The sequence below is a fragment of the Schistocerca cancellata genome, chromosome 2, assembly GCF_023864275.1.
Source record: "Schistocerca cancellata isolate TAMUIC-IGC-003103 chromosome 2, iqSchCanc2.1, whole genome shotgun sequence".
Classification (NCBI taxonomy): domain Eukaryota; kingdom Metazoa; phylum Arthropoda; class Insecta; order Orthoptera; family Acrididae; genus Schistocerca; species Schistocerca cancellata.
Genome location: NC_064627.1, coordinates 754,848,417 through 754,874,678, shown reverse-complemented (window position 1 = coordinate 754,874,678; position 26,262 = coordinate 754,848,417). Strand labels below are relative to the sequence as shown.

General features: G+C 46.6%; 1 protein-coding gene and 1 non-coding gene across 2 annotated transcripts in view; both read left to right on the top strand.

Annotated features, from left to right (window-relative positions):
• Window positions 1-26,262, top strand: part of LOC126162579 (uncharacterized) — a 384,276-nt gene that overhangs the window by 89,861 nt on the left and 268,153 nt on the right. The window lies entirely within an intron of this gene.
• Trnat-ugu (transfer RNA threonine (anticodon UGU)) lies at window positions 11,194-11,268 on the top strand. The gene has a single exon. It is a non-coding gene; the product is annotated as a tRNA-Thr (tRNA).

The following is a 26,262-nucleotide window of genomic DNA, read 5'->3' as shown; positions in this document are numbered from 1 at the left end:
AAGAGCAAGCGCAGCCAGGCTCCCTACATCGACTACAAATGCAGTCTCTTCCGTCGAACAGGCCCAGCAGCACCCAAATGTCCGATATGTGAGGGCTGCCCTGAAAGAAATGCACCGCATTTTTTTTTTCTCAGCCGAAAACAGTGCTATGCCTGCGAAACGTTAGGTGTGTGTTATCTCAAGTCTCCTGAGTGAGCGCGCCATGTTTCCGTCACTTTCAAAATGGCATGTACGTTTCAAAATGTAAGTTACAAGAAACGTACCGTCCTTGAATTTCTCACTACAGGGAAATAAACTGTGGGGAATATTCACAAACGCTTGTGCAAAGTCTATGGAGCATCTGCTGTCCACAGAAGTACGGTTAGTCGCTGGGCACGGAGAGTGAGGCCATCAGAAGACGGTTCGGAGGAGATCCACGATTTGCAGCGGTCGAGGAGAACATCGACGGCTGTCACACCACACGCGGTGCAGCGAGCTGGTGTTGTCATTCACGAGGACAGACGCATTATGACTCGTTAGCTGGCGCTACATCTGTCAATCAGTGAAGGAAGTGTGGATACAATTATCCTCTCTTTTGGATATTCAAAAATGTGTGTAAGATGGGTCCCGCGGTGTCTAACGATGGATCACAAATCGCACAGAAAAAATATTTGTCTTGATTTGTTGCGAAGTTTTGAAGCTGAGGGGGAGGCCTTCTTGTCTCGGATTGCGATAGGTGATGAAACCTGGCTTCACTATTTTGAACCCGAAGCTAAACGACAATCGATGGAATGGCGCCATTCCTAGTCCCCACAGTAGAAAAAATTCAAAGCAACTGCTTCCGCCGACAAGGTCACGACCGCCGGGGTCTGGAACTGTGAAAGTGTAATTCTCGTTGATGTGATACCGAGAGATAGTACCGTTAATTCAGAAGCACATGTCAACGCATTAACAAAGCTCAAGACGCGCTTCCGGCGACTTCGGCGTCACAGCAACCCAGGAGATGTTTTGCTGCGACACGATAACGCTCTGCCCCACACAAGTCTGAGGACTTCTGAACACATCGCAAAACAGGGTTGAGCAGTGTTGGGCCAGCCCTTACCTAGCCCCATTGGACTTCCACTTGTTTGGGCCATTAAAGGATTCGATTCGTGGAGGGCATTTTGAGGATGATGAGGAGATGATTCACACAGTGAAGCACTGGCTCCGCCACCAGGACAAGGATTGGTACGGAGAGGGCATAAACGCCCTTGTTTCGCGCAGAAGGAAGGCCATAGAATGGGATGGAGATTACGTGGAAAAATAGGATTTGTAGATAAAACACCATTCTTTCCTGTGTGTGATTCTCATTATGTTCAATAAAGAATTGTTGAAGAAAAAAATGCGGTGAATTATTTTCTGTGCAACCCTCGCACCATGTTTCTGCGCATAAACTTGATAGCACGCGCCAAATCAACTGCGGACGTCTGTTCACGAGGCAAGCTGTTACAACTGACCGCTTCCTTGGCTCTGAGTACTGTGGGACTTAACATCTATGGTCATCAGTCCCCTAGAACTTAGAACTACTTAAACCTAACTAACCTAAGCACAGCACACAACACCCAGTCATCACGAGGCAGAGAAAATCCCTGTCCCCGCCGGGAATCGAACCCGGGAACCCGGGCGCGGGAAGCGAGAACGCTACCGCACGACCACGAGCTGCGGACCACCGCTTCCTCCTCCCGCTCCGTATTGTCACTGTCCGATTTCTCCTTGCCGGTCAACAGATAAACACCCTTTTTCGCAGCGATCTCGTAAGTCGAAGACGGTGGAAGTATTGCCAACTTAGGTCGTTCGTTGGAACAGTGCCAACCATGGCACATACAGTGAGCAAGTTCTGATGGATGCAGCTTGCTGTAGCTGTGCAGAGTTGGAGAGGCTTACACATGACGAAGTACAGCTGCGCCTATACATCCTTCGTACTGAAGATAACAACAACAGCAGCAGCAACAAAGGAAGGGACAGGTCAGCGACAGCGCTCCAGCAGTGTTCGTCTAAACAGCCGCTTACTCAAATACGTAAATCGTTTCTTTGCGCCGAAAACAATTTCGGCGGAGGCGAGACAGAACACGGAAGGCACCGCCTTCCTGCCGCCGAAGGCCGGAGAGAGACATTTTGTGTGGACGGCCGCGGGCGCACTATCTCTTAGGAAGCAATATCGGCGCAACGAGCTGTTGTCACGCGACGCGGCGCGGCGCGACGCCGTGCAATCTGGTGCCGGCGCATATAAACAAGAGGCAGACGGGGCCCGCCTTCGGTGGGAGCGGCGGGCTGCAGGCGCGAAAAACGCGATGCGTGCCGCACGCACGTGCCGTAGCTCATCTCCTCCGCATCCACAGCGGGGCGCTAGCGCGTCGTGGCGGAGTGGTATCGGAACGGCTCGAAACAATTTCGCTGGCAGACGCTCTCTTCCCGATGACTAGCCCCAGAAGCGCTGCCAAACACAGGGACCGAGCGAGGAGGTGCAGTGGTTAGCACACTGGACTCGCTCTCGGGAGGACGACGGTTCATAGCCGCGTCTGGCCATCCTGATTTAAGTTTTCCGTGATTTCCCTAAATGGCTTCAGGCGAATGCCGGGATGGTCCCTTTGAAAGGGCACGGCCGACTTCCTTCCCCATCCTTCCCTAATCCGATGGGACCGACGACCTCGCTGTTTGGTCCCCTCCCCAAACCACCCTACCAACCAAATACAGGATGACCTAAGGAAAATGGACGTTCTTAGAATGGTTAGTACGTCGCTGTCAGTGGTGACAGGGAGACGACGCATACTTCATAGCTATAAAAGGGCTAAAGGGCTGTGTATTTATACTCAGGTGACTCGCGTGAAAAGTTTCCCGACATGATTACGGTCGCACAACTGGAATTAAACGACTTTGAATGTGGATTGGTAGTTGGAGCTAGACGCATTGGACGTTCCATTTCGGAAATCATTAGAGAATTCAATATTCCGAGATCCACAGTGTCTAGAATGTGCTGAGAATACCAAATTTCCGGGATTACCTCCCAACACGGACAACGCAGTGGCCGACGGCCTTCTCTTAACGACCGAGAGCAAAGCGATTGCGTAGAGCTGGCAGTGCTAACAGACAAGCAACTCTGGGCGAAATAACCGCAGAAATCAATGTGGCACGTACGACGAATGTATCTGTTAGGACAGTGACTCGAAATTTGGCGTTAATGGGCTGTGCCAACAGAAGAACGACGCGGGCGCCTTTGCCAACAGCATGCCAACGCCTGCAGCACCTCCCCTGGGCTCTTGGCCATATCGGTTGGACCATAGACGACTGGAAAACCGTGGCCTGGTCAGATGAGTCCAGATTTCAGTTGGTAAGAGCTGATGGTAGGATTCGGGTGTTGCCTAATTTCCACGAAGTCATAGACTGAAGTTGTCAACAAGGCACTGTGCAACCTGGTGGTGGCTCCATAATGGTGTTTACTTGGATGTTCGGTTACTTGGAAACCTTTTGCAGCTATTCATGGATTTCACTTTTATGGCTCACAATGTGCAATATCACCAGGGCCACAATTGTTTTCGGCTGGTTTGAAGAACATTCTAGACATTTCGAGTAAATGTTTTGGCCACGTACATCGCCCAACATGTATCCCATGGCACATTCATGTGACATAATTGAGAGATCATTTCGTGCATAAAATTCTGCACCGGCAACACTTTCGTAATTACACTACAGAGGCTGCATGGCTCAGTTTCTCTGCAAAAGACATCCAACGATTTGTTGTCCATGCCGCGTCGAGATGGTGCACTACGGCGAGTAAATGAAGGTCCGACACGATATTAGGAGGTTCAAATGGTTCAAATGGCTCTCAGCAATATGGGACTTAACTTCGGAGGTCATCAGTCCCCTAGAACTTAGAACTACTTAAACCTAACTAACCTAAGGACATCACACACATCCTTCCCCGAGGCAGGATTCGAACCTGCGACCGTAGCGGTCGCGCGGTTCCAGACTGTAGCGCCTAGAACCGCTCGGCCACCCCGGCCGGCTATTAGGATGTATCCCATGACTTTCGTCATCTTAGTGTTACAGGGTTTATTACTTTTGGATTTATAAACGGTTTGAAACTAGGTTTGAAGTTGGTTCAAAGTCATTATCAAACACTGCATGAGTGTAGTGTGAGTAACTTGCGCTCCATTAGAGGAGAAGCTAGTTTGCCTCACATCACAATATTTATGACGTCATCTCCAGTACTATTTGGAGCATAATTACGTCTTTTTGCAAGAACATCCAGTGGTATATGTGGATTCTGTCCACAAAATGTGTAGCGAATAGAGTTAGTAGTAGAAACATAATGGATTAAAACGTCATTGCTGATCCTGAAGTCTTATTATATGAACAGCGAGAGCGTAGTAAGCGATGGACTATCTCCCATTCTTTATTTGTGGAGGCTGTCAAGAAGAAGTAGTTTTGAAAAGTGGGACCTTAGTTTTTCCGAGTGTACGCAATGTTCAGATAACTTACAGGAATGCCTCCGGGTGATGTCGTCGTCAACCGCCGATATTTGGACAGCCGCACACCCTGCTATTTTCAAGGCAAAACTGTAGTAACTAAGTGCTGTGCAAGCGAATTTAAAACCTCAGTTTTCAGAGAAGCTCCGTAAAGAAAAGAGAGCACACACACACACACACACATACAGCTTGTAAACAGTAGCGCCATCACAAATCAAAGACAAACATCAGAATTTATCGACAGTGAAATTAATAATCAACGGCAGCGGTAGCATGAGCTCCGTCACTCTCTTCCTTCACAAGTGAGACAGCACGGTTACATAAGAATTTAAACAAAATCCACCATCACTATTCTTGAGGTTACTTGATAATTTAATCCTGTTCTCTCACTTGTCAAAAAACAGAAGGACAGAATTTATGCTACCTCACCCGTCGATTATTAATTTTGCTATCGATAACTTGAATACACTAAGCAGATTCAGAAGGATGTAGGCTGCAGTAGGTACTGGGAGATGAAGAAGCTTGCACAGGATAGAGTAGCATGCAGAGCTGCATCAAACCAGTCTCAGGACTGAAGACCTCAACAACAACGTCGATAACTTCTGACGTCGGTCGTCTTTGGCCTGTGATCACGCTAGTGTTTACAGTGTATGTGTGTGTGTGTGTGTGTGTGTGTGTGTGTGTGTGTGTGTGTGTGTATGTGAGTGTATTATCTTTACGGAGTTTCTCTGAAAAGCGAGGTTTAAAACTGGCGTGCACAGCGCTTAGTTGCTGCAGTTTTGCCACGAAAATGGCAGGGTGTGCTCCTATCGAAATATCGGCGGTTGTCGACGACGTCATCCGGCTGCATTCCCCGTAAGTTATTTGAACAGTTTTCAAAAGATTTGAAATTATTTTTAAGTCCGTTGGAAATCACCAAGTGCTCTCATTCTCAAATTCTGGGTGAATATATTCCTGGTATTATGTGCGCCACGACTTGCACTCTGTCAAGACATATACACAGTTTCTATAACTTTAATACTTGGAATATTGTATTAAACCTTTAATGTTAGATTATACCCGTCAATGAAGAAATTATGGCGGCATTTAAAATATTTAAAATCGGTAAATATTTGTATGAAACATTAAAAATAAAATTTTTGTTGCCCCTAAAGCATTTAGATAGGAAACCTGCAACTTGTACCGTGTACCGTTTTGCCCGTTTGCACGCCTGGTAACATGGCGGCCGCACAGCGCGCTCCAATCCTCAGAGGTGGCAGCGGGGTCAACCGGCCGGAGCGCCGCGGCCCCACTTTCTCCCGCAGCGAGGCCCGCCGACCACGCACTTGATTTATTGCCAGGCCGGCCAACCTTGAGCAAGGTCCTCCACTTTCTCACACACGTCCCCTGCGCACGGGCGCATGGACGCAGCCGTCATAAATCCAGCAGCGAAGGCTTGTTTTCTGCCCCGCAGTGGCTGCGGAGCGTGGAAAAACAATGTACGAAAAACTACAACGAACCCCATTGCAGAGCTTCATGAGGCTTTTTAGAAAACTGTCAACAATGGGTGGGGTCAATACGGAGAATGTAATTAGAAAAAATCGCACTCAGTAATTGAAACTAGAAAGAACTGACTGAATTACAGTCAGCGGAAACATATTCTGAGCTCATTCTTAGTGAGGTATTACCATAGAATGTAGCCTCTCATGGCCGGTGCTTCCTGATATTTCTTTTATGAGCATTAGGACGCAGTCCGAGGCGTAATTCTCTACCTAACGTTTCATCTTCCAATGTTAGGCATGTCATGAGAGGTTTTAACGACTTTGAAAGCAGTTTTAGTCTCAGACAAAGCTCAGCAAGCAGAACTGTTTATAGTGTGTTTCCACACAACGGTCGGTTCGTGACGTTATCAGAACGCTACCGAGGCCCACGTGGAGAAAGAGGAGGAGATTAAAGTTTAACTACTCGTTGATGACGAAGTCATTAGAGACGGAGCACAAGCTCGGGTTAGGGAAAGATGTGGAAGGAAATCGTCCACGCCCTTTCAAAGGAACCATCCCGGCATTTGCCTGAAGCTATTAAGGGAAATCAAGGAAAACCTATTGTGTATCACATATTACACTGTTGCTCGTTTAGCACCACCCAGGGGTCACGTGTAGGGTAATATAGGTTATATCTACGGACGTGAGCAACAATCGACCCCCAAACAACAAAAACATCGGGAACAAGAGCCCATCAGCTTGATCCCACAAAGAAGCCAAAAGCTTTTGACTAACCGAGGAACCTTTGGTGCCGCCTCAACAGATTAAGGACTGGACATGGTTGTTGTAGGTACTTCAGGTACAAATGGGGCTGGATCAGTTCACCAATGTGTGAATGTAATCAAGAAGAGCAGACAATTGAATATTTAGTCCAACGCTGTCCACTTCATTCATACCCTGGAATTCCCGATGACTTGTTCGCTCTCACACCCAGCTTAATTAACTGGTTTAAAAACACGGACTTTACAGTTTAATCTTGTCTAATATCATATGTATATTGTATAAAATCATTTGCCTTATATCAACTGTATATTGTATAAAATCATCATACGATTAAATAAATAAGGGAAAACCTAAATTAGGATGGCAGGACGCGGGTGTGAACCGTCGCACGAGGCCCACTAGAAAGACATGCCGTGGCGCATACGTCATAGCACTTGACACTGGAGATTTACTGCTTACCGAGCGGGAAGGCGTGCCGGTCCCCGGCACGAATCCGCCCAGCGGATTAGTGTCGTGGTCCGGTGTGCCGGCCAGCCTGTGGATGGTTTTTAAGGTGGTTTTCCATCTGCCTAGGCGAATGCGGGCTGGTTTCCCTTATTCCGCCTCAGTTACACTGAGTCTGCGATTGCTGCGCGAACACTGTCTCCACGTACGCGTACACCATAATTACTTTAGCACTCAAAGATTGGGGTTACACTCGTCTGGAATGAGACGTTCCCGGGGGTGTCCACTGGGGGCCGAACCGCACAATAATCCTGGGTTCGGTATCGGGTGGTGGTGAGGTGGGTGGACTGCTGTAGCCTGTTGTGTACCACCGAGGGCTACCGCGGGGAAGAAGCCTCTCCGTCGTTTCTACGTCCACAGTTCAATACACACATACATACAACGGACGAGGTTAATAATTCTTGACTGTGCGTTTAAATGCCTGTAGGCTCTTGCGTTTAAATGCCTGTAGGCTCTCGATAGCACACGACAAAACTGAGACCTCCATTTGGTAACTTTTCAATTACATATTGATTTCCCGTAAGCCCTGCACGGAGCCCAGCTTTCGCGAAGTACTGCGGACAAGCCAAATAGTGTGACGTCACAGGTTCATTGCCGGGCCCATATTTCTCGTGAGCCCCGATCGCTACTCAAGATTGTGGAGTCGTGCCGACTTACGTTATGGAGCTTGTAGTGGGAAAGAGTTGGCACTGTTTTATTTAACACTAAGGCCGTCAATCGATCTAATTTCAATCCTTCTTCTTTAGTGAAAAAGTAGCGTATCATGCACTGGCACTAGGGACACACCAAATGCCGGCTGGGGTGGCCGAGCGGTTCTAGGCGCTACAGTCTGGAAACGCGCGACCGCTACGGTCGCAGGTTCGAATCCTGCCTCGGGCATGGATGTGCGTTACGTCCTTAGGTTAGTTACGTTTAAGTAGTTCTAAGTTCTAGGGGACTGATGACCTTAGAAGTTAAGTCCCATAGTGCTCAGAGCCATTTGACACACCAAATTTGTTTCTCTGACTCTGGGGCTTTATCAGTATCTAGCCTTTATTACGCTACGATATACAGAGAGGCCAAAGAAATTAAAAATCACAAAAGCAACTTTAACAGGAAACAAGAAAAAATGAAATTGGACAGGTTGTATTACGGTAGTATTACGGTATAGGCGAGTTTTTCTTGGTTAAGGTGTGGCCTCCTTATTGTGTTTAAGAAAACTCTAAATGCGGAGGGATACGAACACATTATAGCACTGTGTACTGCATGCAGTAGAAGAATAGTTAGGAGACGGTGATTTTTATCAGCATGACTATGCATCATGTCATAAAGCAGAATCTGTGAAGCAATTTCTTGTGGACAATATCATTCCCGACATGAGACAACGTGCCCAGAGTCCGCACCAGAGGGTAGCATCTTACATCAATGCTTTGTCTGGTTTCGGCTCTTGGAGAAGACTGGGCGACCGTTCCCCCGTAAACATTCAGACACCACAATGTATGTGTCCCCAGCGCAGTTCAAGCCGTCATAAAGGCAAAGGGTAGACACAACCAGAATTACAGTATGGTCCGCTAATAGGTGTCCGGATGCTTTTGATTAGATAGTACGTGTGTAACGCTTTTACAGCGACTCGTTGTCTACGTGTCTTTCCTGCTCGGGAATGAGGCCCGTGGCGGATCGTGATTTTCTGGAACTGGTCGCCGCCTACGCACATAGGAGTATTTTCAGTCTAAAACCGGGCAAAAATCCAAGTCGCCAAATTACTTTAAAATCCTTGAAAATTTGTTAAACTTCAAGATCGATAACCAGCCCGTCTTTCGGCAACGTGAACCTTCCTCCACACCCACGCCGCCTATTGGAACGTCACTCGCTAACCAGACATAGTGGGAAACACTTGTGCTCGTCCGTGCGATCTTGTTGGTGACGTTTGTTTCTCTCGATTTTGCGGTTAAATTTAGATAAAAACATCTATTGACTATGGAAAAGAAAGGCATATATTTCATCTTACACCACACATTTTTGTTTTATTGTTTAAATTGTACATTTATAGACGATATTTTTATGCATATTTGTGTTACTTCAAAATCGTGAGATTTTAGTGTTTTTAGTTACCTGTCGGGTCTTGTCGAGCTGTAAATATTTTAGAGGTATGTAATTTAGACCGATGACAACTGTTTAACCCAATAACATTGTCCGTCCTCATACACCATCTTGTTTTTATTCACTCAAATTGAAATGTTAAATTAGTTACAATATGGCAGTCTTTCATTTATTCTACTATAGATTCTTTGGGAACAGTCAAAATATTTACGGGAGAGCTTTGTACGGCAATTTGAAACAATTTAGGGGGAGAAAATGGATGAGACGGTTTCGTTCATCAAAGGAGAACTTGCAGAAACGTTAAAATCTCCAACTAATCAAACAGCTGTGTTTTGGGATACTTCAAAGTGACTTCGTGGACGTTGGAACACTAATGACGGCAATAGATCCAGAAGATTTTTTGCCGACCCAGAATGCTATTTTCGAATCAATGGCCTCAGTCTGGATTTATTTAAACGATTCAAATTAATCTTTACATTGACTTCGAGTGGCAACAGCATTGATAGTGAGAAATTTGATGTCTTTGCTCGTGAAGTTGCGAAAATATACACAGATTTTTGTGACTGTATCCTATGTCACTTACTGTTGACAAAGTTTTAATGCATGGCGCCGAAGTCATATCTAAAGCAATTTTACATGTAAGTCAGTTGTCGAAGGCAGCAATTGAGTGCCACAAAAAGCACAAACGGCAGTACAGAATACATTTTGCTCGTAAATTTTCCCGCGTTGATTGTAACAGAGATGTACTACGCAAATTGTTATTAGGTTCAGACCTATATTTAATCATCATACAAAAGTGTCCGATTTTCACAGGAGGCAATCAGTAATGATTCCAAGCACCGACGGAGCTACAGAGAGAGGCATAGATGAAGAGCACGATGCCCAATACTCTGACACAGAATAAACATACACTGATACACTGAAGCGCCAAAGAAACTGGTATAGGCATGCGTATTCAAATACAGAGATATGTATCGCCGCAGAATACGGCGCTGCGGTCGGCAACGCCTGTATAAGATAACAAGTGTTTGGCACAGTTCTTAGATCGGTTACTGCTGCTAGAATGGCAGGTTATCAAGATCTGAGTGAGTTTGAACGTGCTGTTACAGTCGGCGCACGAGCGGTTGGACACAGCACCTCCGAGGTAGCATTGAAGTTGGGATTTTCCCGTACGACCATTTCACGACTGTACCGTGAATATTAGGAATCCGGTAAAACATCAAATATCCAACATCGCTGCGCCCGGAAAAAGATCCTGCAAAAACGGGACCAATGACGACTGAAGAGAATCATTTAACGTGGTAGAAGTGCAACCCTTCCGCAAATTGCTGTAGATTTCACTGCTGGGCCATGAACAAGTGTCCGCGTGCGAACTACTCAACGAAACATCATCAGTATAGGCTTTTGGATGCGAAGACCCACTCGTGTACCCTTGATGACAGCACGACACAAAGCTTTACGCCTCACCTGGGCCCATCAACAAAAATGGTTCAAATGGCTCTGAGCACTGTGCGACTTAATTTCTGAGGCCTGCAGGGACTTATCCCTTGCACGCCCCCCGTGAGATCCACATTCCCAACATGTCCACAACACTACATTCGTAGTGCGCCTAATAGATGTTTGCCCATCATACTCATTACTCGTGGCAGATTAATCTACCAAGTCCCGTACGAGTTCGGGCATAGCGTGTGCGTTCGCACAAGAAGGTCAAAGGCCGGGAACCCATATTTTTAACTATATATGACGGTAGTATGACGGTAATGAGTATGATGGGCAAACATCTATTAGGCGCACTACGAATGTAGTGTTGTGGACATGTTGGGAATGTGGATCTCACGGGGGGCGTGCAAGGGATAAGTCCCTGCAGACGCACTATCCTCTGTGCCCACAGTGGCTCAGATGGATAGAGCGTCTGCCATGTAAGCAGGAGATCCCGGGTTCGAGTCCCGGTCGGGGCACACATTTTCAACATGTCCCCAATGAAGTGTATCAACGCCTGCTTGCAGCAAGGGTGTCAATTTAATTATCATTTTATTTTATAGTAGTTTACGTGTTAAGTTCGTATATTTTGTAAACAAAAGTGTAATTCCCGGCGGGGTCAGGGATTTTCACCTGCCTCGAGATGACTGGGTGTTTGTGTTGTCCTCATCATTTCATCTTCATCCAGGAAAGTGGCGAAATTGGACTGAGCAAAGATTGGGTAATTGTACGGGCGCTGATAACCACGCAGTTGAGCGCCCCACAAACCAAACATCATCATCATCACAAAAGTGTAATTAAGGCCTAATAATGAATTCCATTTGATCTCATTGCGGAATGAAGCATAAAATATTTCTGACCCGTGTTTGAGCGCAAATTCTCCTGCGTGGTGCGTCGCCCGCTAGCTGGCGCGAGAGGGCAGCGGCTCCGGTGTGAGGTCATCCACGCGCGGGGCGCGAGAAAGCGAAGCGACGGCCAGCTGCCCGCTCACAGCTGACGCCGCCCTCTGCCGGAGAAACCGAAACTCTTCCCGCGGAGGGTACGTTATTCCTCGACTGATGTAAGGGAAACGGTGAGCCGACATGACGACATCTGCCTCTCAGAGCGCTCTGCACTTCTTTCCGTCTGTTGCATACGGCGTTTTTGTAACGGCTCGATGGAGAAAGTTCTCTTCCGGCCTGCACCGGGCCATTCGCCGCTTTAATCACTCACTCACTCGTTGCGATAAAGGAGTTACCGCTCGGTGCACTTTCTCCCCCTAGATGTGCACCTCATACCGTGAAAAGCGAAAGTCAACAAGTGAATGACGCTGTTATTGTCAACCATTCGACAGAGTTACGCACGCTGCTGCACTGTTCCGGTGTGAGAAATGTGCAGATTGAAATGCTGCACAACGTTTGCCGGGGAGGGGGCGGGGGAGGGGGGGGGCGCTCGAATTTCACAGAACGAATGACGAGGCACTTGGCTTTCACGAGAATATTCGTTTCCTGATTGTTGAATAAAACTGCGTGATGAAATCACCCAGCAATCTGCCACTGCATCCAGAAACGAGATCTGCCACCTGGAAAATCCATCTTCGAGCTTCGGTGGTCTTTCCGTAACTTCGTCCCCCATCACTCGCTAAATCCCTCCTCGAGCCTCTTTTGTCGTAAAATCTCTGCAACAACTCGGTTTATCCGTCGGATTTCTCCAGCGTCGTTCCGATAGACTTTTCTTTCGGCTTTCGGTAAAAGGAACAACGAAAAGTAGTATAGGTAACATAAACGAGACACAGTTTTACGAGAGGTCATTGGGAACAGGAGGCCACCTTTATGCTAGGAACAGTCCTACCGTCCCGTTCTTTATACGAAGTTGGTATCTGCGATCTTTTCCAGTAATTCAGCGCTAAAATTTTAAACACCAAAATAAAATTCACCAAGAACATTCTTATAGGTATTCGACTTTCAGAAAAAATCCTGAATATGTATATAGTGTACTTACGTTTATTTCTGTTTATTTATTCATTTATTTTTGCAATGTCAACACGTGATTTCATCTTAAAATACTGATTGAGAAAACACAGCAGATAGCACTCACCAATTTCGAACAACATAAAACATTTTAACCGAAAGTATTTCTACTTTTGCTACCGAAAAAAATTGTTCTCTCGTCTTTCACTTAAGTATTGTTAGTATTGTATTGTATGTTAACCGGAGGCCTAGAAACGACGGATAGGCTCCGTCCCCGCCGCAGCCGCAGTGGTACACAACCCCACGACGACTACCGCAGTCCACTTCACCCCTCCGCCGCCCCACACCGAACCCAGGGTTATTGTGCGGTTCGGACCCCGTTGGACCCCCCAGGGAACGTCTCACATCAGACGAGTGTAACTCCTATATTTGCTTGGTAGAGTTCAAAATGGTTCAAATGGCTCTGAGCACTATGGGACTTAACATCTATGGTCATCAGTCCCCTAGAACTTAGAACTACTTAAACCTAACTAACCTAAGGACATCACACACATCCATGCCCGAGGCAGGATTCGAACCTGCGACCGTAGCGGTCACGCGGTTCCAGACTGAAGCGCCTAGAACCGCACGGCCACATCGGCCGGCGCTTGGTAGAGTAATGGTGGTGTACGCGTACGTGGAGAACTTGCTTGCGCAGCAATCGCCGACATAGTGTAACAGAGGTGGAATAAGGGGAACCAGCCCGCATTCGCCGAGGCAGATGGAAAACCGCCTAAAAACCATCCACAGACTGGCCGGTTCACCTTACCTCGACACAAATCCGCCGGGCGGATTCGTGCCTGGGACCAGGCGCTCCTTCCCGCCCGCAACTCATTTAAGTAACTTCTAGCGTTGGCAGTAGCTTCAGACTGTTGATTAAAGCTGGGACTAAATATTTCAGTGTTTCCAGAATTTTGTTGCATCAACTCTATCTGCACGTCTCTTGCGTTCCCAAAAGTAGGGGGAAGCGCTGTCCAGCTGATATCTTTTGTCTAAGGTTTTTCGGGGCATTTAAGGAGTGATTCATACCTTAGCAGACACTGCTGCGTACATCGAAATAAAATATTCATGTCTTGTACTTTTTCTAGCCAAATCGAAAACATTTCTCACTTCAGATCAAATGACGACAATATAACATGACTTTCTTCGTGATGTATACTGAGTGACAAAAAAAGTGAAGCACCCAGAAACATGGTCGGGTGTCAGTGTAGCTTCGTACAGCATTGGCGGATATGTAAATGATTGGAGTTGCACTTCTCTGTCACAGGAAGAACGGCCACCAAAATGCATTAGCGTTGTTCGTGTGCAATTTTGCTACACGCCTGCTAGGGTATGTCAAGTGCGTGAACGGCGTCGGATGCTGAGTGATCACAGTGAAGGATGCGCCATGCACTCGTGTGAGACAGCGTTATCAGTACCTGACAGAGTCTCAAATGGACTGTATTGCGGTATTCCATTTGGCCATCTAATCGAATCGTGCAATATTCAAATTTGTGGGACCTTCGGATGTGACAGTGGCCGCACAAGGGAGGATCGCCGTATTATGAACCAAGCACATCGTGGCCCCTTCAAATCTACACCACGCATCCGAGAAAAAGTAATGGACGCCAGCCATTCGAGAACAAGTGGTCAACTTCATGCAACATTCTGTGCCAGCCGACATCATTTGTCGGATGGGAAACAGCTCACGGCTGGTAGTGACTGAATGAATTCTGACGGCACAACAGTACGTCACAGACATGTTGGGTCCTCATGTGTTATCTTTCACGCGACAGTCTCGTATTGCCATTTTTCAACAGGACACTACTCGTCTGCACATGATACGTTCCTCTATGAACTGACTGATGTACTGTCCTAGAAATTAAAATCCTCAGAAGTTCCCCCGATAGAACATACGTAACTCTAAACTTCTCTAGATGATTTTCGCGATCTAGAGATGCAAACGAGACTGAAATTGTGAATTTAGACTTTCTCCGCGGATCTCGATGGTGAAGTCCTCTCAGGTTGTCAGCCGAATCAAGGCGTCGTTCTGCGGCAACGTTTCAACAAGTTTCCTACTTGTCATCTTCAGGCGAACGCGAAGCCGACACTTCGCTCAAGGAAACTTGTTGAAGCGATGCCGCAGAACGACGTCTTGAGTTGGCTGATAACACGAGAAGACTTCGTCACCGAGACTGAAATTATCTTAAACGTGTTTTAAGATATGCCTGTAAACTACATTCAAACTGCATCATATATACTGCAACGAGTACGCCATCTCGGGTTCCACTTCTACCGAATTTAATAGAAAAATAAATGCAAAGAGGATAGAAATTCACAGATGTAGATATGTAAGAATGTAAGCACGTGGTTTAGTGTTGTGTTTGTTACGTCGTCTGCACATCTCAAGTATAGGTGAGACTCCCATTCCGGTGACCTGCCCGTATTTCATTCGCCGCGGCTGGTGGCTTTGTGTGCCACGCGAACCCTTTTCTTTTGAATGATCTCCGCGAGCCACAGGCACTCAGGCGTGCGCTGGACTTTCACTCGCACATGCATGCGAACCGGGGCCACCGTAATCGCGATGAACTTCATCGCCTGTTCCGTGTGTCACGCTCAGAAAATTTGATCGCCCTGCCCTAGAACCCTGGAGCTACTTTCCCTCGACTGACTGCAGATAGCAACGTTTTCATGGTTATCAGTTAAAACGTTCCTTAGAACGCCGTGTCGTATCTCGATGTAAATACATCTACTATTACCATCTTTTCAGAGTCCCAAGTGGTTCAGTGGCTTCTCTTTTTTCCGATGATTGACCCGTATACATCTTCTCATTTGTGTATGTTGTGTTCTACCGGGTGATCAAAAAGTCACTATAAATTTGAAAACTGAATAAAACACGGAATAACGTAGATAGAGAGGTACAAATTGACACACATGCTTGGAATGACATGCGGTTTTATTAGAACCACAAAAATACAAAAGTTCAAAAAATGTCCGACAGATGGCGCTTCATCTGATCAGAATAGCAATAATTAGCACAACAAAGTAAGACAAAGCGAAGATGATGTTCTTTACAGGAAATGCTCAATATGTCCACCATCATTCCTCAACAATAGCTGTAGTCGAGGAATGATATTGTGAACAGCACTGTACAGCATGTCCGGAGTTATGGTGAGGCACTGGCGTCGGATGTTGTCTTTCAGCATCCCTAGAGATGTCGGTCGATCACGATACACTTGCGGTGTCAGGTAACCCCAAAGCCAATAATCGTACGGACTGAAGACTGGGGACCTGAGAGGCCAAGCATGACGAAAGTGGCGGCTGAGCACACGATCATCACCAAACGACGCGCGCAAGAGATCTTTCACGCGTCTAGCAATATGGGGTGGTTCTAATAAAACCCCATGTCATTCCAAGCATGTGTGTCAATCTTTATCTATCTACATTATTCCGTGGTTTATTAAGTTTTCAAATTTTACACTGACTTTTTGATCACCTAGTATTTCCCCTTGACCTCTATGGACTCACCATACCGAGCTAGCCCTGATTTGTGAGACACAACGAAAACCGTAGCAGCCTAAGTGTGAGGAAAAATAACATGAAAATGGTTTCTGATGAGAGTTAACATAACAAATAACACTGGAAAATAATTCATGAGTAAATAATGTTGAACTCAACAAACAAAGGAGAGAAGGGATTAAGAGGACGAAAAGGAGTGAAGGAAGGAGGAAAAGGAGGAAAGGAGAAGGGAAAAAGGCGGAAGAGGAGGAAATGGAGGAGGGAGAGAAGGAAAGGGAGGAAGAAAGGAAGGAGGAAAGGGAGGAGGAACAGGAGGAAAGGGAGGAGAAAACAGAGGGAAGGGAAGAGCAAAAAGAGAAAAGTCCATCTTTTCAGAGATTGTTGTGGGAATCGGCTGTTCGATACAGGATGTCAAATTAAACACCTTTCAGCCGTCTAGTTTCCGAACTTATTTTTTTGGCTACCAGTTTCGGTGATTTACTACGCCATCTTCAGGCCCCTGATCGACGTGTAAGAAGATCTTTGGTTCTGATCAAGCAGGGACCAGCAATACTGGTATTAGTAGATTCCTGCTTGCTCTAGCAGTTGGGGCTCTGCAAAGATGGTAATAGTAGATATATTTACGTCGAGGTATGACACGGCGTTCTACGGAACGTTTGAACTAATAACCACAAAAACTGTGCTCACTGTGGTCAGCCGACGGAAAGCAGCAAGGAAAGGCAGAAGGAAAAGGAGGAAAGAGAAGAGGAAGATAACGAAAGGGAGGAAAAAGTGAGGAAAGGGAGGAGAAGGAGCATAAAAGAGACGAGGAAAAAGAGGAAAGGGAAGAGAAAGAGGAGGAGAAAGAGGAAAAGGAGCAAGAGAAAGAAGAGGAGAAAGAGGAAAAGGAAGTGAAGAAAAGTGTGGAGGAGGAGAAAGAGTAAAAGCAGGAGGAAAGTGTTAGAGGAGGAAAATTAAGAAGAAGAAGAGGAGGAGGAGGAGGAAGTGGAGAAAGAGGAAAATGACAAGGATGAAGAACGAAGGAAGAAGAAGAAGAAGAAGAAGAAGAAGAAGAAGAAGATGATGATGATGATGATGATGATGATGCAGGTGCTTCCTTCATGCTGGGAGAAGTGAGGAAATAGGAGGGGGAGCGTACTAAGATGCGCAGTCCATTCTATGGTGCAGTGAGACATCCCGTTCCTCTGCTCGTAGATACATCTACCTGACTTTCCACTTCAAAATATGTCATTGTATCACCTCTTATCCTATGTCCGATTAGCCCTGAACATGATTTCTGGGGAACAATGAAGGATAAACTTAACTGAACTGTATGGCGCTATCCTACCAAAGGACGTTACCGGATGTGGAGATATTGGAGAGGCATGTAGTCAGCAAACTGCTCTCTGGCAGGTAGCGCAAGTGGAGTCGCTACTTCTGCTGCTAGTAGCTCCTCCTTTGTCCTCACGAATCTGTGTGGTCCTGGTTCCAGTTCTTCAACCAAGGAAAATCCGAAACCTGGTCCTGCGTGCGGCAGTAGACGCGCTCACCGCTGTGACGGAGGCGGACCCGGGGAGACAGTACTTTCACATTCCACGTCAAACATGTGGCACAGGGAACGCTTTAGAGAGTGTAGGAAGCGTGAAGACGTACTGTGTACCATGTAACTGCCAACATACATCACCTAGGAAAATACTGATCCGGCGCGAAAACTAATGCAGGGTTGAGCAGACATTCCTCATTCGACACTTGTTGGCTTGTTTGGCATAGGAAACCGCAACAGTATCTAATTGGCATCACACTTCGTAAGCTTCTGGTTACATGCGCCATGTATTAATAACTGCTCTTAATCAATAACTAAACGCTCATGACTGTTTGGAGTGAAAAGGAAGTAAGGGAGGAAAATTAGGACTTAACGTCCTGTCGACGTCAAGGTCACTAGAGACGGGAGTAAACTCCTCGTGCTTTATCCCAACACTCTCATCTTATTTCGTCTTCTCATCTGTGTGCCTACAGGAGTATTTTATAGCTTTTCAAACACAGTTTGTACGTCTCACTCACGTGAAGTTGTAGCACAACAGCATGGAGTATGGGAAAGGACTGAAGGCAAAATCTACGTTTACATTGACCAAAGATACCACGGGCGTACTGCGGTTCATTGTGCTGCGTTTTATGACCCAGCTAAGACAGTTCAGTCCTTTTTTGTGACCGGAATCCGCAACATGTTCCTGCCTACCGTGTACCTAAAGTCAAATAATCCACAGCAACATTTGTTTTTGTACTCAGAATTGCATGTCGGAGCAGAGCGTCTTTTGTACGGGTACTTACAAAGTGGCACTACAGCCATAGTAAATTTACGCTGATCAGGCAGAACATCACGACCACCAACCTACTATCGATATAAACTCGTCCAGGCGATAGCAGCGTTCCCTAGCGAGGAATGACTGCTAGTCAGACACACGTAAGGTAGATATAGCCGCGCGGGATTAGCCTAGCGGTCTGAGGCGCTGCAGTCATGGACTGTGCGGCTGGTCCCGGCGGAGGTTCGAGTCCTCCCTCGGGCATGGGTGTGTGTGTTTGTCCTTAGGATAATTTATATTAAGTAGTGTGTAAGCTTAGGGACTGATGACCTTAGCAGTTAAGTCCCATAAGATTTCACACACATTTGAACATTTGGTACATACAGCATCAGAGAGCGTGCTGTCCGTGTGCAGAACGGGAAAGGCGTGCGACCTATCTGGGTCTGACCGAGGGCAGACTGTGATGGCCCGGAAGCTCGCACGAGCATTACGGAAACTGCACGACTTGTCGGGTGTTCGAGGAGTGCTGTGGTGAGTGTCTTCAACACGAGGCGAAACCAAAGTGAAACCACGTCCAGACGTCGCGGTGCTAAGCGGCCACCCTTGTTACATACGTCGGACATCGTAGGCTGGACAGACTGGTCAGACAAGACAGGTGGCGAATTGTCACGTAACTAACGTCAGACTTTAATGCTGGGCAGAGTACAAGTGTGTCTGAACACATAGTGCACCGAAAACTGCTAATGATGGGCCTCCGCAGCCGACGACCCATGCATGTTCCAATATTAACACCACGTCATCGGCAACTACGACTGCAATGGGCACGTGACCATCCACTCCATCACACCGACGGGAGGACGCGAATCCGTTACCTTTTTTTCCAGGGGAACATTTCCTTTACGCCCGTACTGCGAGACGGAGAAAAGTTGGCGGTGGCTGCATTATGCTCTGAGGATCATCCACGTGGGCACCCATGAGTCCAGTGGAGCTTGTGCAAGGCACCGTAGCGGCCAAGGAGTATCTTACGCTCGTAGCAGAACACGTACACCTCTTCGTGGCAATCGTGTTTCCCAACGGCAGGGGCATTTTTCAACAAAGGAACACTGTGCCAGCCGCGCGGGATTAGCCGAGCGGTCTTAGGCGCTGCAGTCATGGACTGTGCGGCTGGTCTCAGCGGAGGTTCGAGTCCTCCCTCGGGCATGAGTGTGTGTGTCTGTTTGTCCTTAGGATAATTTAGGTTAAGTAGTGTGTAAGCTTAGGGGCTGATGACCTTAGCAGTTAGGTCCCATAAGATTTCACACACATAACAGTGTGGCGAGTTGCAATTGATGTTCTGGTCCCCAACTCACCAGATCTGAACCCGATCGAACAAGTGCAATGTGATTGAACGTCAGAGCTCATCGCCTCCCTCCTGCGACCTACCAAAGCCTCATTACTTCCAAGCCACGACGCGTCGCCGCTGTTATCCGTGCCAAAGGTGGTCATACCGGCAATTAGGTAAGTGGACATAACGTTCCGGCTGACCAGTGTATGTCTAAACTGCTCAACTCAGTAATGCAAGGTAGGGATGAACGTATTCGACCTGATAGCGAAAGCCACTTTAAGTCTTCTACTTGTGACGTAATGTTGTTTTGAGTCACGCACTTTTTCTAATGATTTCATAACTGCAATATGATTCAAAAGTATAAGTGCAATCAGCATCACAGCATTCAAAAAGTTTTCGAGTCACTTGTTTCTTTAGATATGGGGCTGAAAGCCATGGGGAGCCTAATTTGTTAATTAATATGGATGCTGCAACAATATGTACATTCGGCCTAGCTAGATATATCAGGTTCCTCCTTTTCCAGGATCTTTGTGGGTAGGTGGTTGTTAACAGATTGCCCCTTTCTTATTCGCTAGTTATTGTTTTGCGCTTTGAAAGGTAGCCTTGGTCACATGAATCCCAATGAAACACTGCCCATAACCTTACTGGCTAGGGGCTCCACTTCGCATTTCTGTTGCTGGGACACCAGCTTCCACTCATTTTTTTGGATTGGCGTTTCGTTTCTGGCGTAATGGCGTAAAGTGGTAAACGCAGGAGGCATCCACAATAACAAATCGTCGTTCTTTTTAAAACGATCCAAACGTTGCTCAGATATTCATTTATCGGAATCTGCTTTTGTCAGTATTTAACAAATATAACACCAATCTTGTACAAAACTTCACGGCCAATTCTTAGGGTAAAATGTAGCGTATTCTTTCAGCTGTCAAAAGCTATGTTGTCATCTGTTTCATGTAACTTTAATCGCCAGTTGGCCAATACCTTGTAAGCTTTCTCGATGTGTTCAACTGCGGTTGCATTTCTAGTATTTAATTCACGTGCATTACCTTCAAGTCAAGTACAGCGCATTTTAACGTAGACATCCATTTTTTAACTGTTGAGAAAGAAGAAACAGACAGTTTATAAACTTTCATCGACTTCGGATGAAATTCCTGGACGAGGAACCATAAGCATTACAGAAATAGATTGTCGTAGCTATAGAGAGAATGTTACGGACTAGTTGTTAAACGTCAAAACATGTTTCAGGACTACTTTATCCGTTTATCGAGTGCTTGAACATTCTATGCTACTAGCGACCGTCAAAAGTAAAAACCAGCAGGAAACATGCATTGTCAAAATAAAACTCTTCCTAGAGCGTCTCATGTTGGCGTATTATTCTCTCAGTTTACAACTGGGCCTCGTAAGAGTTTAAGACGCCAACATGATATGTTTTAGAAAAAGCTTTGTGTTTGACAACGCACGCTTGCTGCTGACTTTTACTTCTCACAGTGCCTAATGGCACGTAATCTTGATAATGGGATAACGAAGTCTCGAAACATGTTGCTGTAAATATATCACACGTTGGCAACTGGTGCGCAATATTGTCAGTACCGATTCATGAGACAGTTGTACGATGGCTTCACAACAGATAACGTCGTTTCTGCGTTGGGAAAGAACCAAACGCCCGAGCGCCATTAGAAAGCACTGAGCTCAAATCATTACAGGTAATGAAATGTGGTATAATTCGGAGATAAGTTAAGCTGAATTTTTTTACAAAGGACCTAACGCTATTCCTTTGGTCATAAACCTACCTGTAGAAAGAAATAAGTGATGGCACCCTATTCCATTGTATCCAATTAAACGCAACACACGCAGTACGATTCGTTAAAAAAAAAATGGTTCAAATGGCTCTGAGCACTATGGGACATAACGTCTGAGGTCATCAGTCCCCTAGAACATAGAACTACTTAAACCTAACTAACCTAAGGACATTACACACATCCATGCCCGAGGCAGGATTCGAACCTGCGACCGTAGCGGTCGCGCGATTCCAGACTGTAGCGCCTAGAACTGCTCAGCCACTTCGGCCGGCACGATTCGTTCAAAAAAGATTAGAAACTATGTAGTTTCCGCAGTTCAAGCTGAGCTCTGATACACGTTATGTTGCAACATTTACCAACACACCAAAAACAAAATTTAATTTCTATCAGTGTCATCTCTGTCTCATGCAAGGCACTGTATTCGGCCAAAAGCTGACTCTCAGGGGACGCCCAGGCCACACTATATACACGGCTGCTTCCAGTGTACCAGTGTGCTGTGTAGTATCTTCAGTATGGCAGACGACTGCAGCAGGACGAGAGCAAGTGTCTGAAGAACCCCGGAGAACAGTAAGGTGCGATCAACGACCAGCTGTGAATCGGATCGATGCGCCAATTTAAATCGGGGGAGAGGGGGGGGGGGGCACCAAACAATTTTATCAGCAAAAATGGTTCAAATGGCTCTGAGCACTATGGGACTTAACATCTATGGTGATCAGTCCCCTAGAACTTAGAACTACTTAAACCTAACTAACCTAAGGACAGCACACAACACCCAGTCATCACGAGGCAGAGAAAATCCCTGACCCCGCCGGGAATCGAACCCGGGCGTGGGAAGCGAGAACGCTACCGCACGACCACGAGCTGCGGACTTTATCAGCACTATTGGGAAGTCACAACCTGTGCCCAGTGACTCAGTAAAATACTGTATCCTTGGTTATGAAACTGCATTAAATCGTAACTACACTACTGGCCATTGAAATTGCTACGTCACGAAGATGACGTGCTACAGACGCGAAATTTAGCCAACAGGAAGAAGATGCTGTGATTAGCTTTTCAGAGCATTCACACAAGGTCGGCGCCGGTGGCGACACCTACAACGAGCTGACATGAGGAAAGTTTCCAACCGATTTCTCATACACAAACAGCAGTTGACCGGCGTTGCCTGGTGAAACGTTGTTGTGATGCCTCGTGTAAGGAGGAGAAATGCGTACCATCACGTTTCCGACTTTGATAAAGGCCGGGTTGTAGCCTATCGCGATTGCGGTTTATCGTACCGTGACATTCCTGCTCCCGTTGGTCGAGATCCAATGACTGTTAGCCGAATATAGAATCGGTGGGTTCAGGAGGGTAATACGGAACGCCGTGCTGGGTCCCAACTGCCTCGTATCACTAGCAGTCGAGATGACAGGCATCTTATCCTCATGGCTGTAACGGATCGTGCAGCCACGTCTCTATCCCTGAGTCAACAGATGAGGACGTTTGCAATACAACAACCATCTGCACGAACAGTTCGACGACGTTTGCAGCAGCATGGACTGTCACCTCGCGGAGACCATGGCTGCGGTTACCCTTGACGCTGCACCACAGACAGGAGTGCCTGTGATGGTGTACTCAACGACGAACCTGGGTGCACGAATGGCAAAACGTCATTTCTTCGGATGAATCCAGGTTCTGTTTACAACTACATTTCAGCATGACAATGCACGACCGCATGTTGCAGGTCCTGTATGGGCCTTTCTGGATACAGAAAATGTTCGACTGCTGCCCTGGCCAGCACATTCTCCAGATCTCTCACCAACTGAAAACGTCTGGGCAATGGTGGCCGAGCAACTGGCTCGTCACAATACGCCAGTCACTATTCCTGATGAACTGTGGTATCGTGCTGAAGCTGCATGGGCAGCTGTACCTGTACACGCCATCCAAGCTCTGTTTGACTCAATGCCCAGGCGTATCAAGGCCGTTATTACGGCCATCGGTGGTTGTTCTGGTTACTGATTTCTCAGGATCTATGCACCCAAACTGCGTGAAAATGTAATCACATGCCAGTTCTAGTAGCCTATAATATATTTGTCCAATGAATACCCTTTTGTCAGCTGCATTTCTTCTCGGTGTAGCAATTTTAATGGCCAGTAGTGTAGTAATAAGACATGGTCACGGAGACTAGTTGCATTTCGCAGCTGGAAACGGAGCCTTGAGCAGAAAGAGGACAAAGGCGACATGAGAAACAAGCATAAGACACGCAACTGTGACGCCGCGCGCCCCTCCGCTATCCGTGGCGGAAGTCGGAGGCGTGAAACTGCACACGCCGTGCAGCCGGCAGCGCAAGCGGGTGAAGGCTGATGGGCAGGTCGGGGGAGTGGCGGCCGCCTGCGCGTGGCCGGGCCTCGGCGCGCCGCAGCAGGCTGCACTCGGCTTTCCCTCGCAGTGAAATTCAGACCGCCGCGCCACAAGGTTATCGGCGACGGCTTGCGGAATACGTCACGCTGTCGGCTGCGCAATGTCAACACGGCGAGCCGCTAGACGCCGGCCGCTGGGGACCTTCCAGTCGCTCAGCTGCGAAGGCTGGACGTAAGGTGAAGTCACCGACCGACAGCACTCGAATGTTCTGCAACACTCGATGTAAAGCAGACCAAGAATCGCTATTCACTACGGAACTGTTGTTTACTGCTGAAATTAACACTGCCTGTAGAGGTCCGTCTTGAGGTACACAGTATTTATAAAGTAGTGAAATTGCGTGCTTATGGAATATCGTCTCAGTTATGTGACTGGATTCGTGATTTCCTGTCAGAGAGGCCACAGTTCGTAGTAATTCGCGGAAAGTCATTGAGTAAAACAGAAGCGATTTCAGGCGTCCCCCAAGGTAGTGTTACAGGCCCTTTGCTGTTCCTTATCTATATAAACGATTTGTGAGACGATCTGAGCAGCCGTCTTCGGTTGTTTGCAGATGACGCTGTCATTTATCGACTAATAAAGTCATCAGAAGATCAAAAGAAACTGCCAAACGATTTAGAAAAAATATCTGAATGGTGCGAATAGTGGAAGTTGACCCTAAAAGCCGCGCGGGATTAGCCGAGCGGTCTCGGGCGCTGCAGTCATGGACTGTGCGGCTAGTCCCGGTGGAGGTTCGAGTCCTCCCTCGGGCATGGATGTGTGTGTGTTTGTCCTTAGGATAATTTAGGTTAAGTTGTGTGTAAGCTTAGGGACTGATGACCTTAGCAGTTAAGTCCCATAAGATTTCACACACATTTGACCCCAAATAACGAAAAGTGTGAGGTCATCCACATGAGTGCTAAAAGGAACTCGTTAAACTTATGTTACACGATAAATCAGTCTAATCTAAAAGCCGTTAATTCAACTAAATACCTAGGTGTTACAATTACGAACAACTTAAACTGGAAAGAACACATAGAAAATGTTGTGGGGAAGGCTAACCGAGGGCTGCGTTTTATTGGCAGGACACTTAGAAAATGTAACAAACCTACTAAAGAGACTGCCTACACTGCGCTTGTCCGTCCTCTTTTAGTATACTGCTGCGCGGTGTGCGATCCTTACCTGGTAGGACTGCTGGAGTACATCGAAAAAGTTCGAAGAAGCCAGCACGTTCTGTATTATCGCGAAATATGGGAGAGAGTGTCACAGAAATGATACAGGATTTGGGCTGGAAATCATTAAAAGAAAGGCGTTTTTCTTTGCGACGGAATCTTCTCACGAAATTCCAATCACCAACTTTTTCCTCCGTATGCAAGAATATTTTGTTGACACCTACCTACATAGGGCGGAACGATCACCGCGATAAAATAAGGGAAATCAGAGCTCGTACGGAAATATATAGGTGTTCATTCTTTCTGCGCGCTATACGAGATTGGAATAATAGAGAATTGTGAAGGTGGATCGATAAAACCTCTGCCAGACACTTAAATGTGATTTGCAGAATATCCATGTAGATGTAGATGTAGATGTAGAAAAGTAACCTTTATTTGTAAAAGGGTAAAAAACTAGCAGAAATATTTGCTACTGCACTGAATACACTATACATTCTAGCTTCATTCTCGTTTATCACTGTTAGTTTTCGACGTTCCCGCTAGGTAGCATGCGCGAATGAGTTATTCCAACAGTCATCATGGAGTCATATAACGGTGCAGAGCGTGCGCAATGTTGTTTTGATTTCATGAATCGAAATCCACTACTACTGTTCAGAAATAATTCAATACTAAATACCCCGCAAGACACCGTCACAAAAAAACTGTTACTAATTGGCACCACCGTTTCACTGGAACCGGCTGTGTAGCACGTAGGACACCACTTCAGGGTCAGTCGGCAGTCTCTGACGCAGTAATTGAGTCAGTTCGGCTATCTTACAAAAGGTATCAACACTGAACATTCGTGAATAACGTAAGATACACTGCATTCAGTGCTGTATCAAACATTTCTGTAAGTTATTTACCTTTTGCACAATTAAAGGCTACGTTTGTATAACTAATTTATTAATATTCTGCCACGCGGGGTAGCCGCGCAGTCTTGGGCATCTTGCCACGGTTCGTGCGGCTCCCTCCCCCCTCCCCCCCCCTCCCCCCCTCCCCCCCCCTCC